Raw genomic sequence first — 16,503 nt, forward strand, 5'->3', positions numbered from 1 at the left:
ATTTATTAGCAAACGTTTCTAAATTACCCAGGCCTTGGAATTCCTTAAGAGTCTTATATAGAATAGAGATAGATTTCTTGCCTAACCTATATAGGTTAATTATAGGATCTAACGAGCCCCAAGTCCAGCTATCAGGGTGTTCTCTAGATTGTTCTAACAAGAAATGACGAATCTGTAGCTATGCAAAGAATTCTTTGTGGGAAAGATTAAATTTGTTTCTAAGATCTTTAAAGGTCCTGCATTTGGAACCATCTATTTCCTTAAGTTGGCTAATTTCCTTTACATGCTCGAATTTCTCTCCAGATTTATTTAATCTTTTGCTCTTTATTAATGATTACTGTGGAGAGGAACAATTATGAGACTAATATAATTTGTTGAGGATTTGTCACATTCATAGCTACATCGTTGAAATAAAGTAGAATGGGAATTCATTCATACAATAATATAGAGAGTGTAAGCAGTTAGGTTTCTGGTGTAAATAAAGTTTTTCTATTAGAGTGTTGCTATAATGAGAGAGTGCTGTCTACTCACTGACCACACAAGTGATCTAGTTTATTACACAGAGCAGATTTACTAATGGGTCTTTCTAGATTCACCAATCCTCATATGATCTATACAAGATAAAGCAAACCTAGTGCTGGTATCAAGAGAAAATAAAAACTGTATAGATGAAACCCCAGAGCACCTCAGCAATTACAACTCCCCTATAGGCTGTTAACTCCAAGAGAAATAAATAACAAAAATGTGTGATTATGATTTTGCCTAATAAGATATCAGGTAAATAGTTTTGCAGGTCAGTAACAACTGCAGACAATAATTATCTGTATGAATAGGGAACAGATGTAACGAGGTAATAATATGTGAGGATAGGATATAATATACAGGAATGTTACTAAATCCCTACAGCTAATAATAATGTGAAGTTCGTGACACTAAACGTTTGTGAACAGTAGATGAGAACCCAAATACTATAATATCACTAAGTTTACTACAGAAAACAAACTCAAGCAGATTGAACTGTGCCCAGGTACACAATGTTAAGTTACATAAACATTAATGTTGTAAATTAAGATTATATATCATTCTGTTATTAACACCATTATTAGCCTACTATATGAATAGCAGAGCTACAAAATTTATTTAACCCCTTAATGACCGGACCATTTTTCAATTTTCTTACCCTTAATGACAATGGCTATTTTTAAATTTCTGCAGTGCTTGTATTTAGTTGTAATTTTCCTCTTACTCATTTACTGTACCCACACATATTATATACCGTTTTTCTCGCCATTAAATGGACTTTCTAAAGATACCAATATTTTCATCATATCTTATAATTTACTATAAAAAAAATATAAAATATGAGGAATAAATTGAAAAAAACACACTTTTTCTAACTTTGACCCCTAAAATCTGTTACACATCCACAACCACCAAAAAACACCCATTCTAAATAGTTTCTAAATTTTGTCCTGAGTTTAGAAATACCCAATGTTTACATGTTTTTTTGCTTTTTTTGCAAGTTATAGGGCAATAAGTACAAGTAGCACTTTGCTATTTCCAAACCACTTTTTATCAAAATTAGCGCTAGTTGCAACACTGATATCTGTCAGGAATCCCTGAATATCCCTTGACATGTATATATATTTTTTTAGAAGACATCCCAAAGTATTGATCTAGGCCCATTTTGGTATATTTCATGCCACCATTTCACTGCCAAATGCGAGCAAATAAAAAAAATTGTTCACTTTTTCACAAATTTTGTCACAAACTTTAGGTTTCTCACTGAAATTATTTACAAACAGTTTGTGCAATTATGGCACAAATGGTTGTAAATGCTTCTCTGGGATCCCCTTTGTTCAGAAATAGCAGACATATATGGCTTTGGCATTGCTTTTTTGTAATTAGAAGGCTGCTAAATGCCGCTGCACACCACACGTGTATTATGCCCAGCAGTGAAGGGGTTAATTAGGGAGCTTGTAGGGAGCTTTTAGGTTTAATTTTAGCTTTATTGTAGTGTAGTAGACAACCCAAATTATTGATCTAGGCCCATTTTAGTATATTTCATGCCACCATTTCCCCGCCAAATGCGATCAAATAAAAAAAAACTGTTACATTTTTCACAATTTTAGGTTTCTCACTGAAATTATTTACAAACAGCTTGCGCAATTATGGCACAAATGGTTGCAAATGCTTCTCTAGGATCCCCTTTGTTCAGAAATAGCAGACATATATGGCTTTGGCGTTGCTTTTTGCTAATAATAAGGCCGTTAAATGCTGCTGCGCACCACACTTGTAATATGCCCAGCAGTTAAGGGGTTAATTAGGTAGCTTGTAGGGTTAATTTTTAGCTTTAGTGTAGAGATCAGCCTCCCATCTGACACATCCCACCTCCTGATCCCCCCTGACCCCCCTCAAACAGCTCTCTTCCCTCCCCCACCCCACAATTGTCCCCGCCATCTTAAGTACTGGCAGAAATTCTGCCAGTACTGAAATAAAAAGCATTTTTTTTTTATTATTATTTTCTTCATACAGTCTGCAGTGATGGATCCCCCTTACCTCACAACCTCCCTGATCCCCCCATGCATCTCTCTAACGCTCCCCCCTACCTATTTGCCACCATCTTGGGTACTGGCAGCTGTCTGCCAGTACCCAATTTGCCCCCAAAAATTGTTTTTTTTTTTTTTACTTTTTTATTTAAAACATTTGTTTTCTGTAGTGTAGCTGGCCCCCCTCAATAATCTACATCCCTCCCCCTCCCAGATCCCTTACTTGACAACGGAGATCCCTTCCTTCATCTTTTTTTTGTAACAGGAGTGCATAAATTGCGTGCGCGCCCACACACCCCCGCCCCCCCCAGCCGCAACCGCCGACAGTGCAACATTAGAGCCGATCGGGCTAGAACTTAGAAAAACAAACAGCCGACGCAATTGAGAGAAGTTGCTCCCACCCACCAACGAATGTGTTAGCCGCAATAGCCGATGCAGAGAGGGCCACAGAGTGGCCCTCTCTGCATCGGTGGGTAAAATATGGGATTGCAGTGATGGCTCAATGTTGAAGCATCACTACAATCCCTTGTAAGCAGCTGGAAGCGATCATGATCGCTTCCAGCACTTCAAACAACAGAGGACGTACCAGGTAGTCAATTGTCGTTAAGGGGAGCTTTTCCTATGACGTACCTGGTACGTCCTCTGTCATTAAGGGGTTAATGAGAGTCCACAATCTATTACTTCTAACATATTAGTGCTCGAGGATCTGCCCTAGTTGTGAGATTTCTGGGGAGAGGAACAATTATGAGACTAGAAATTGTTGAGGATTTGTCACATTCCAGTCTCAACAGCTCCCAGGTACACAATATTATGTTAAATGTATATTAAAGTTATTTATTAAGATTCTATACCAGTGATTTTTAACCTTTTTTTTGCCATGGCACACTTTTTTACATTAAAAAATCCTGTGGCACACCACCATCCCAAAAATTTAAAAAAAATCACACATTGTAGCCTAATACAGCATATATATACACATACACACAAACACACACATACTGTATGTATTGTGCTGTTATGCCATGCCTCCTACAAACTACCCCTGCACTGGGAGTAAAAAAATAAGCAAAGTTTAAAAAATATGTCACACTGTTGTCAGTCTGCCGTGGCACACCTGAGGATCTCTCACGGCACACTGGTTGAAAAACACTGTTCTATAACCTCCTGTTATTAACACAATTATTAGCCTACTATATGAATAGCAGACTTCCAAAAATTATTTAATTTAATTTAGTGAGAGTCCACAATCCATTACTTCTAAAGTATTAGTGTTAGAGGATCTGCCCTAGGTGTGAGCAGGGGCTTTTCTACTAAGAGTGAGGAGTGAGAAACTTCATCCTGAGTAGCTTTTATGTCAATATAATAGGAAAATAATATCATTATGTGCACAATGTAAATAATTATGAATGTTAGAACAAATAGTATACAAATAAGTGCCTTTTCTTTTTAACTAAGCATTGCAATGCATTATGGTTATGTAAATGAGCCGTACACTCGTAAAAGGAACAGCATACTCTAAAATTGATTTTACCTTAAAGGGACACTGAACCCACATTATTTCTTTCAAGATTCAGATAGAGCAGGCAATTTTAAGGAACTTTCTAATTTACTCCTATTATCAATTTGTTTTCATTCTCCTGCTATCTTTATTTGAATAGCAAGAATGTAAGTTTAGAAGCTAGCCCATTTTTTTATTCACAACCTGGGTTATGCTTGCTGATTGGTGGCTAAATGCAATAAACCAATAAACAAGTGCTGTCCATGTGCTGAACCAAAAATTGGCTGGCTCATTACCTTAGATGCCTTCTTTTTCAAATAAAGATAGCAATAGAATGAAGAAAAATTGATAATAGGAGTAAATTAGAAAGTTGCTTACAATTGCCGCTTTATATGAATCATGAAAGAAAAAATTTTGGGTTTAGTGTCCCTATAATGTGTTTCCAGTTACTTTCTTTGCCAGCTGCAGAGTATAAAATGTATGAGATTCGCTTTTTAAGGTTTATTTGTGTATATGAATTGGCTGTTTTTGTGTTTTGAAGCCACAACCTAATAAAATGGGTTGAGCTTGTAGTTATAATCAGATCTCATTACTTTATTACATTGTGTACATATACATCAGGGGCGTATTATGGCCTAGTCCAACAAGGCCTGTGCCTAGGGTGGCAAATGTTTGGGGGCGGCACTTTTTGACACAACTACCACATCATACTGTGCTCAATATAGGGCACAGAGCAATAAATATTTTGATCTCCTGGGAGGTACTCCCGACAGCAGAAGTTTGCAGGGCCCTTGTGATGAACTAATAAGAGGGTTAGATTTTATTTGGTGCAGTCAACTCCTATACTGCCCCATTTTCATTTTTCTGCTGTTGCAGTATGATCTCCATGCTGTTTTAAGCCTTGATAACGATCTCTAAAGCAAACAACTACTGCCTGTGATCCCAGATCGCACTAACTGCAAACATTCCATTCACTGTCAGCATGCTATTTTCTTCTTCCTCAAGAAAATAAAACACTGACAGTGAGTAGAATTTTTGCCGTTAGAGCGATCCGGTATCACAGGCAGAACTGTTCTCTTGTTTGTTTTAGAGATCATTATCAAGGCTGAGGACCGCATGGAGATCATCAATTCACTACACAAAGGACTTGTGTAATAGGTATGAATGACTGATCCTGAGATCCGCACTGTGGCCAAGGGATCCGGATTGAGAAAAACTTTAGACTACTTTTTGCTAATTACTTTGGCTACTGCACTGGCTAGTCTGGCTACTAATCCCCTGGCCCCCTGTTTATTTATTATATTATATGAAAGGATCCTTCTGAGCTGGCTACCTACCCCTGATAATGTCTGCTGCTTTTATGGTGTTTAAAAAGATGTCTATTCCTGCAAATGTTTAAATTCACCTCCTATATCCTTATTTTATTGTAAAAGCTTTGCATAATAATTATTTAGTATAAATAGAAGAGCTGGATATCTAATTGAGATCTTATAAGAACTCTGGTTTCACTTCAGATCAAATAAATCTTTTTCTTTATATTAAAGAGTTCCAAGGAGCGAATCAACGATGAGTTGTTAATAATTGTTAGATACGTGCAGAGCTACGTTGTGAAGAGACAGTCTACAATAGAATATTGATTGTTATAAAAGAAAGATAATCTCTTAATAACTCATTCTTCAATTATGCATAACCAACACAGTTATATTAATATACGTTTACTCTCTGTGATTACCTTGTATCTAAGCATCTTCTGACAGCCGCCTGATCACATGACTTTGTATTTAATATCTATTGCATTTAGTAATGTGTTCTGCTAACACCCTTTCCTGCTGGGGTTAAAGTGTTTACACCGGAACAACTGTTCCGATGTAGACAAATTGAAATCACGCGATCGTGCGCACGATTGCAAGATTTCAATTATTGGATCGGGTCTGGGGGGCGTCCCTATAATGCTAGGAACACCCTCCAGACCGCGATCAAATCCAGGAAGCGCAGTAGGCTTCAGGACAGCAGTTGTCTATGACGTTCTATTCCGTCATAACGACGCTAAAGCCCAGTGTAATTATGACGGAATAGAATGGTATAACTGCGTTAAAAGGTTAAATAACTCCCCGAGCGTGAACACAACGTTATCTATATGGCCCACATGAACTAACAGTCTCTTGCTGTGAAAAGCAATTAAAAAAGCATTTGATAAGAGGCAGCCTTCAAGGGCTTAAAAATAAGGATATGAGCCTACCTAGGTTTAGTTTTAACTAAGAATACCAAGAGAACAAAGCAAATTTGATGATAAAAGTAAATTGGAAAATTGATTACAACTACAAGTCCTATCTGAATAATGAAAGTTTAATTTTAACTAAACTGTCCCTTTAAATTAAAATATAGAAGAATAAGATTATTAATGATTTATTCTCTTCTCTGCCTTTCTATAAAGTGTAATATTTATTTCTCTAACCAGTCACAAAACTTACAGATTATCATTCAGCTGAATTGTTAATTAACAGTGTTACCTACAATGTTACTCTATAAGATATTAGGTAAATAGTTTTGCAGCTCAGTAGCACATTTACAAACACTAATAAAATATTTGAATAATGAACAAAGCTAATGAGATGTGAGCTGATAAAATAAACAAGATTGTTACTAAAGTACCACAGAAAATCAGCAGCATAAAATAACGTGAGGCTGAAATGACAAAACTAACAAAGCTTGAGAGGTTCCTGGTGAATCTGTTGTGCAGTAAATAATATATCTCACTCATCCTTGTAAAGAAAAGAATCATTTACTAATAAGTTATTCTGTAATTATATAGACAGAGTTTTTCTCTCTCTTATCTGAAACAGGTTTGCACTTTTTACATCAGAATTTTATTTGTTGCTCTTTCATGCTCTGTAAAGCTTCAGTAAAGTTATTACTCACTACACAACTAATCACAACTAGACTGTTCTCATTTGCATACCCATAATGCTGTGCGCCTTGCTTTAACAATCATCCAAATATGTTGTCTTTTTTAATAATTATTTTATTTTCTTGAGAGTTTAATTTTTATTTATTATTACAATTTTCATACCTAAATACTATAGTAATAAATATTTTAATTAATACAGTCAACATTTTTCTCTCTTATTTTGAAAGGGTTTGAACTAATCCCCCCTTTCAATCTGATTATTGTTTAGTATACTCTGGTTTCTCTTCAAATCGAATAAATCTTTCGCCTTTTACTAAAGATTTCCGTGGAGAGGAACAACCATGAGTTATCAACAATTTTTTGAGGCTCTGCCACATGAAGAGCTTAACATTATGGCAAAAGACAGAATAAAGAAAATCACTTCTCATTGCCAATTTCTTAATGACCTCTGATGCTTGTTACTTAGTTTAACCCTTTCATGTCAAGGCTAAAGTGCCTACATCGGATCAACTGTTCTGATGCAGAGAAATTGAAACCACGCGATCGCAAGATTTCATTTATTGGAATGTGTCTGGGGGGCGTCCCTACAACCCTAGGAATGCCCTCCAGACCGCGATCAAATCCTGAAAGCACAGAAGGCTTCAGGGCAGACGTTAGCTATGACGTTCTATTCCGTCATAACGGCTTTAAAGCCCAGTGTAATTATGACGGAATAGAACGGCATAACGGCTTTAAAGCCCAGTGTAATTATGACGGAATAGAACGGCATAACGGCTTTAAAAGGTTAATTCAAATGCAAGTTGACTTCGTAAAAAATATTTTACAGATAATAATAAAAACATTATTTGCTATAAGACATTTTGCAACAAGCTAGAAACTTCAACAATATTAGTAAAAGAAGCGCATTGTTTTTACCGCCCCTGCTGGACGCACACAACACAAGCAAGTGACAACAGTAACTGCTGCTGAACAATAAACTACACATCAATTAATCACTAATATAATTTTTATACGTCTGTGTTTTACACCAGACCTAGAAGTCTTCATAAAAATAGATCTAAAATTGCTCCTATCTAGAGGACAATTTATCAAGCTGCGGCGGACAGGGGTGCATTCCCCTGGCGAAATTCAACATTGCACACAAGCGCTATTTTGCGCTCGGTAGCAATTCCGCCCCCTGCCCACGTACAGCCAATCACGCGTGCTCAGGAGCTGTCAATCTCCCTGGTCGGACGAGACCAGGGAGATTGAAATTCGCCACCTATTAGAAAAGCGGCGCTGATGACCGCTGCTTGTTAACCTTTTAACGCCGTTATGCCGTTCTATTCCGTCATAATTACACTGGGCTTTAGAGCCGTTATGACGGAATAGAATGTCATAGCCAACGGCTGTCCTGAAGCCTTCTGTGCTTCCTGGATTTGATCGCGGTCTGGAGGGCATTGCTAGCGTTATAGGGACGCCCCCCAGATCCGATCCAATAATTGAAATCTCGCGATCGTGTGCACGATCGCGTGATTTCAATTTGTCTACATCGGAACAGTTGTTCCGATGTAGACACTTTGGCCCTGGCAGGAAAGGGTTAAATATGGACTGTAGGTTCTCTTGTGAGAACCTGCAGTCGTAGGGGGTCGAAAGGCTTGCGAAGCCATTGATAAATCGACCCCCTAGTATAATACTACAACAGCATGTGAGGATACCTTATGTATATATTGTGCTACCTTCACCCTGCTATTTTGTCTGAACCATATAGGTGCTGTTTATAGTATCACTGCCATCTGCACGCTGCTATTGAGATGGTTCTGGTGCCAGTCCCGGTTCCTGATGTTGTTCTGCCTGGTACAGAGCCAGTGATTGCTGAGATTGTTGTCACTGTCTGTCACTAATGATGTCTCATTTGTTTATGGAGAAAGGTGTCACGTAGATCTGATGTTGGATGCGGATTCTTGTACATCACTGATATCTAATGTGGTTCCAGAGGTCCATGGGTTAAGGTGGATCTTTTTGTAGTCACCAGATGTTGCTGTACAAATAGCATGTGAACCATTTGTGTATGTAGCAGTATTAGAATGACTATTAAGTTTGTTTTTGCTTAGTATTGTTATTGTAGCTCCCAGTACGCATGTGCAGATATTTTTATTATAATATGCTCAGTACGCATGCGCACACAATGCTTCAGTAAAGCTTATACTCACCAAGGGCTTTTGTAGCCTCAGCTAGACTGTTTTCATTTGCATCCCCATAGCTCTATGTTCGTTGTTGTAGCAATGCTCTAAATTTGTTTGTTTTTTAAAGCGCTAATTGCATCTTTTACAACTTTTTTTTTTACAATTTCCCATACATGGATACTTAGTTTTATATATATATATATTTTAAATGACACCAAGTTTTGTCTCTCTGATCTGTCTGCACTAATCTCCCCTTCTAATTTTACTGATTTCCTTTACATGCTTAAATTTCTCTCCAGATTTATTAAATATTTTACTCTTTATTAATGATTTCTGTGGAGAGGAACAATTATGAGACTAATAGAATTTGTTGAGGATTTGTCACATTCATAGCTACATTATTGCTGAAATAAAGTAGAATGGGAATTCATGCAATAATATAGAGAGTGTAAGCAGTTAGGTTTCTGGTGTAAATATGGTTTTGCTATTAGAGTGTTGCTATCATGACCATTGCAGGGCCGGTGCTAGGATTTTTGGCCACACAGGCGAGGATAAATTTTGCCCCCCCCCCCCAAAAAAAAAAGAAAAGTATATATAGATATATATATATATATATGTGTGTGTATATATATATATATAATATATAATATATATATATATATATATATATATATATATATATATATACATATACACACACACATACACTATATATATATATATATATATATATATATATATATACACACAGTATATTATATACACTATATATACAGTATATATATATATATATATATATATATATACACACACATATATATATATACACAATATATATATATATATATATATATATACACACACACTATATATATTTACATATACACACATACATACAACACACAATATATATATATATATATATATATATATATATATATATATATATATATGTACACACACACTATATATATATATATATATATATATATATATATACACACACACTATATCATGCTGGTATTGATATTTAAAACTAGCTAGGGTAAGGCAAACTAAGGGTTAAGGCTTAGCATTAGGGCATAGTGTAAGGGTTAGGATTAGCCTCAGGATTAGTCTTTGTGGCTTCAGACTTCATCACTGCTTAACACTATCTATTGACAAAAAAAAAACTCTGCTAAGGCTGCCATTGGCCCATTGCAACCCGGTACTCACAGTCATATCATTAAATGTTTATAATGTGGAAGCAGTTTGATTTCTGTATACTTGGCTTGGTTTTGAAGTTGGGGTGACATGAGATTTAAATCTGCATTCTGTTAGAATACCTGCAACTCACACTTTACAGTAGGGCTCAACAAACCCAGACCCTGGAAAACACTGGCTTCTGGAATTTTACCCCTGGCTCCTTTTGGCTTATTACGCTCCATATATCTATATACAAATTCCATTGTCTAACTCCTAAATGCATGCCTAGCTTCTAATTAGTTTAATTGGCTACTCAATTGTAAAAACAGATTTGTCAACCCCTAACCTATAGGGTTAAATTAAATACATCATTATTTAGGGTCAGTACCGTCAGTTATTTACAAATTACATGCTATAATGAATAAGAGTTTGTTATTTTTGCATTAGAATATGTCTATTATTTTTTCTTGCAGTGGTACTTTAGAGTGCAGTGAGTTGCGAGTTACAAATAGCTTAGTGTTAGTGAGTTGCGAGTTACAAATAGCTTAGTGTTTTTCCATGGGTATGTGCCTATTTCAGCAGATTAACATGCCTGCAGCTTCAGCTCTGTGGGATGGGAGCAATGCACTTAGATGATACTGTGCCAATGCCATACAATTAAAAACTCAGAGCCGAGAGCGGTTAAGGACCAGAGCGGGGTGACACATGTCACTGTCACGCACACCGCACACTAACGCTAATAAGTAAGTACCTGTCTGCTGTCATGTCACTGTGCTGTCTTCTTGAACTGTTGAACAAGGTGGCGGGTGATAGTTGACAGAGGGCGGCCTGCGCTTTAGGGACCGGATGTAGGAGGAGCTTAGTCTTACACCGGTGTTCCAGTATTAAGGGACCGAACTTTGGCACCTTAGACAGAGGCCAGAAACGAAACTGTGCTGCACTGCTGCTGCCTACTGGGCGATGCCGGGAGTTAGGGCCGGCGCTTGCATATAGGCAAGTTAGGCAACCGCCTTAGGGCGCATCAGCAGTGGGGCGCAAAATTGTCAGTGGGGGGGCGGAGCCAACTGCCAGAGAGACAAGACGCACCATAGCAGAGCTCCTGACACTTTTGTATTGAAATATTAAATTATGGCGTACTAAGAAGCTATATCTATCTAGGATTTACTCTTAATATGTGCTGAAGCAGGGTCTCTATAGCTTGAACCTGTAATTTAATTCACTAGCCTTTGAGACGGTGCAGAGGCCTGATAAACGGCTCAGACCGAGACGGGGAATGCAACGTGGTAACTGAGCCACTAATTATCCATTAGAAGGAAGGTCCTGGCTTATCAACTAGCCAGTTGCTGTTAACCCTGCATCATTTTGAGGATGGAAGAGTCGCCCATTAACCTGGTTTTACTTCTAGAGGGGCTATGCAACAAAGCCGACAGACATTTTCATGGCCTGCGGTCTCTCATTACTGATATGAGCAACAAAGATGGCGCTGTTCACCTAGCTGACAGAGATGCAGATGTGGCAGACCTGACAGAAAATCTATCACCAATTCTACTCTCACACAAACGACCGCAGGGGCAAGAGTCCGGACAGGTCCCCGCAAACACCATACTTGGGGCGGTGAGCTCCGACCCGGACTACCCGTATACAGCTGCTGCGATGCCCTTTCCTGAGGTCTTGATGGAGGTAACAGGAACAGCTCCGACCATCGCCGGGAATCACACTCAGCCCTTTCTCACCACTTACCTGCGGCACCAGATTACTCACCCACAGGGGCCTTCTTGGGACGCCGCAGAAACATTCTCGAGGCCTGTATGTCCTGATGCTTTACTCTGCGCTCCTCCAGCTGCTGACATCCTACCCGGCAGAGTCGGCTGACACAGCCGGTGGATAAGAAATCCCATCTAAACAACGCTATAAACACTTTGTCTGCTCGCTACGGGGATTCACAATCTCTGAGCCTTACTTGTACATCACAGCTACATAGCGGACAACAACTAAGAATCCTTGTGATGTCCCTCCACATCTTAGAGAAGCAACTCCGGCTCTTAAATCACCAGGCCAGTTGGGAATTTTATTGCTGGATACTTAGGAACCCAGTTGGAGTGCGCTGAAGCTACAGTGGGACTTAACAAAAGTGTCAGCAAGCCCCCGGTAATTTGACTACACAGCTTGTAAAGACTAATTTTTTTTCCTCCATAGTTTTTATTAGTATAGTTGCACCCTTTTGTTGCTGGTTTAGTTGGGACATTTGCATACCAATATGTGTGTTTACTATATAGAAGTTTTAACATGTGGCTAGAAATCAGGAGCCCTATTACCTGTAATGTTTTTTATTTAACATAGTTAGTGCACAAATAGAAAGTATCTCAATTGACGCTACCGGACTGTATTTTCAGCCTCTATCTGTGCTTATACTCCACTTACAGCGTAAGCTGCAGCAACTGCTACCCCCCGTGCTTATATTGTGCATCTCTCTCTGCCTAGCCTCACATTTAGAACATAGTTTAAATAGAGATATCCTGAACCAAACTTTTCTTGTATAAATTTTTATGACCTATGGACATGGTCTAAGATTAGTGCCATTCAACTGATATTGCCATTATACTTGCACTGTTAATTATACAGCCTGTCTACCAGTTAAGGACAAGCAGAGTGTTCACTAATATTTTTAGACATACCATGCACCTGAGCTAGCATTGAGACAGTACATAAACTATGCCTGAGATGATATATACAGCTTTCTTCACACCAAATCTTCATAATTTAAACTTACACAAAAGAGCAACCGTTACTTATTTAGCCTGCTAAGCGGGTCTCAGTAGCTCATTTATTTTGTTACTTACAGACAACTTCAGTGTACAAGGCACATGTTACTAAAGTGTATAGCTATAGTACAGTTAGGCCTAATACTTACAATGTCAGAGTATATATAACCCAAGTCTCCCTATAATTTACCTAGTCTGACCTAAAACTCTCTTGGCTTCAATATAAGGGTAGGGAACAATTGTTTCTTAATCTTAGTACCACACGAGGCTAAGATCCGTATGGCACATGATATGTTACTCCATGGCTGCTCCATGTTCCTGTGTTTAAACGGGTATAGAATTAAGCTTGGTTTCTTCACTCCAATAGTACATTTTGTTTACTATACACTCCTACAGCAGAAATAATATATTTCTCCCCAGGTTTTTTCTGAAACTACAACATGTTTATTGCAGTGTTTGTTAATATGTCTTTCACACACTCGCTAGTGCTTATAAATGCTCAGATACCTCTGTGTCACACTCTTATAATATAGACCCAGAAGATAACCTATGTAGTTCTATTATATATTGATTCTAAAGGGATTCTATAAAGTTCCTTACCTCCTTGCAGATTATGATGTGTACTATTAATGTAATGTGTTTATTATACGATCAAATGTATCTCAGCGTTCCTAAACAGTTTACTATCTTCTCAAATGTTATATGGAAATGTATATTTTCTATCACGCTCCACTTTAATTAGCAGGCAAGTTTGCTACGCAATGTTTAGATAAGCTCCCATTTTGCCTGTTTCATCACTCTCTAGACAAGGCCTGAGCACCTAAGTAAATTACTAATATCGTGACAAGTATACATTCCCTTGTAGTTTATATTTGTGATGTTTGGGTCTCCCTGAATGAATCAACAGAGTGGCCTATAGCCCCTACCTAGTTGCTCAATTTTGTGTTGGAATGTTACTTTACTCCACTATATACTCCTAAGTTGATTAATGGACACTTATGAGTCCACACCAAGTACCATATACTATTTACATTTATATATGGCTCCGTCCCCCCCACCTCCTTTCCCTATGCGTATAGCGGTGCTTACCCGCTGAATATCCCCCTCCCCCCTATATATCTCGGCCCAAGAGTGGCTGATTTCTATGCAAACCCTCCACAGGCTGCTATTTTGGTCTTAGATTAAATATTTTTAGAATGTGGAGTTCATACGCTGACATTATAATATAAAATGAAGTTATGTGTCATCTCGCCTAAGATACTGTCTATCTTCATAATCAGATTTGAAATGTATTTACTATTGCTTTATGCACATATTGCTTTCTCAATAATGCTTTCCTATAGACAATGTATTACTTTCTCTGTTGTAACTTTGGCCTTAGGGCGAGTCCTTGTTGCAATGATATATGCTTTAACTTCAATAAAAAAATTATTTTAAAAAAAAAAATTGTCAGTGACTCAGAGCAGCCAGTGAGTGTTTTATATATTTTTATTTTTTAGTGTTTTATAGATTTTTATTTTTTTTACATATGTTATCAGTGGCGGAGATCCGCCCGCCACTTAGGACTCCCGGCATCTCCCAGTAGGTAGCAGAAGTGCAGCACAGTTTCGTTTCTGGCCTCTGTCTAAGGTGCCAAAGTTCAGTCCTTTAATACTGGAACACCGGTGTAAGACTAAGCTCCTCCTACATCCGGTCCCTAAAGCGCGGGCCGCCCTCTGTCAACTATCACCCGCCACCTCTTGTTCAACAGTTCAAGAAGACTGCACAGTGACATGACAGCAGACAGGTACTTACTTATTAGCGTTAGTGTGCGGTGTGTGTGACAGTGACGTGTGTCACCCCGCTCTGGTCCTTAACCGCTCTCGGCTCTGAGTTTTTAATTGTATGGCATTGGCACAGTATCATCTAAGTGCATTGCTCCCATCCCACAGAGCTGAAGCTGCAGGCATGTTAATCTGCTGAAATAGGCACATACCCATGGAAAAACACTAAGCTATTTGTAACTCGCAACTCACTGCACTCTAAAGTACCACTGCAAGAAAAAATAATAGACATATTCTAATGCAAAAATAACAAACTCTTATTCATTATAGCATGTAATTAGTAAATAACTGACCCTAAATAATGATGTATTTTATTTAACCCTATAGGTTAGGGGTTGACAAATCTGTTTTTACAATTGAGTAGCCAATTAAACTAATTAGAAGCTAGGCATGCTTTTAGGAGTTAGACAATGGAATTTGTATATAGATATATGGAGCGTAATAAGCCAAAAGGAGCCAGGGGTAAAATTCCAGAAGCCAGTGTTTTCCAGGGTCTGGGTTTGTTGAGCCCTACTGTAAAATGTGAGTTGCAGGTATTCTAACAGAATGCAGATTTAAATCTCATGTCACCCCAACTTCAAAACCAAGCCAAGTATACAGAAATCAAACTGCTTCTACATTATAAACATTTAATGATATGACTGTGAGTACCGGGTTGCAATGGGCCAATGGCAGCCTTAGCAGAGATTTTTTTTGTCAATAGATAGTGTTAAGCACTGATGAAGTTTGAAGCCACAAAGACTAATCCTGAGGCTAATCCTAACCCTTACACAATGCCCTAATGCTAAGCCTTAGCCCTTAGGTTGCCTTACCCTAACTAGTTTTAAATATCAATACCAGCATGATATAGTGTGTGTATATACATATATATATATATATATAACAAAATAAAGAAAGTGGTTTTCAATCCTTCATTAGATATATGTATATGTCCAAAGATAGTCTTATCCTTTAGTAACCCCACATGGCTATTGCCCTAAGACTTCATTTGAGAGGCAACAACAGTCTCATCTGAAACAATTAGATCAATCATGGAGCGTAATCACTGTTGTGAGTAAATGTCGGTGTGGGTCTAATACACAATCTTCCTCAAAATGTGTCTTACTCATGCAAGAAACAGCTATGCGGCTACCCACTTACCGACCTCACCGGATATTTCCTCGATAGGTGATTGCTCTTGGCGTCCTGGAAGTCGTTATCCACCGCTATGTCCGTATTCTTACTTCAGCATTGAAGCAGCCCTCTGTACTTCCGATGCCCTTCCGATATCCACGCACTGGAAACAGCGTGAATACGTGTAGATGCGTGTGTGACGTACCACGTGTACGTACTCATCCAATCAGATTGGAGAGAATCCGGGACAACTTTCTTGAATGATAGTAAGCCTCAATAGGGAAGTCTAGCTGTCCATGCCAAACTGGGGTATAAATGGAGCACTTTAATACCGCTTTTGCACAACTGCTGACCTGAAAAGTTCACGAATCCACAAGCCCAAAGTTTTCAGCAAAAAAGTGCAAAATTGCGGTAAAAACATAAACTTTATTCAAGTGTAGTCACACTCATTAAAACATGGGGGTATCAGCATAAAAATAGAACAAAGAACAAAAATCAAA

At 38.2% G+C, this 16,503-nt stretch overlaps 3 non-coding genes across 3 annotated transcripts; all 3 read left to right on the forward strand.

Moving 5' to 3' along the window:
* Positions 1-283: 283 nt before the first annotated feature.
* Positions 284-399, forward strand: LOC128641461 (U5 spliceosomal RNA). The gene has a single exon (XR_008399494.1). It is a non-coding gene; the product is annotated as a U5 spliceosomal RNA (small nuclear RNA).
* Positions 400-5,541: 5,142 nt separating this feature from the next.
* LOC128641466 (U5 spliceosomal RNA) lies at positions 5,542-5,654 on the forward strand. The gene has a single exon (XR_008399498.1). It is a non-coding gene; the product is annotated as a U5 spliceosomal RNA (small nuclear RNA).
* Positions 5,655-7,224: 1,570 nt separating this feature from the next.
* Positions 7,225-7,340, forward strand: LOC128641550 (U5 spliceosomal RNA). The gene has a single exon (XR_008399564.1). It is a non-coding gene; the product is annotated as a U5 spliceosomal RNA (small nuclear RNA).
* The last annotated feature ends 9,163 nt before the right edge of the window (positions 7,341-16,503 follow it).

The sequence above is a fragment of the Bombina bombina genome, chromosome 10, assembly GCF_027579735.1.
Source record: "Bombina bombina isolate aBomBom1 chromosome 10, aBomBom1.pri, whole genome shotgun sequence".
Taxonomy (NCBI): Eukaryota; Metazoa; Chordata; class Amphibia; order Anura; family Bombinatoridae; genus Bombina; species Bombina bombina.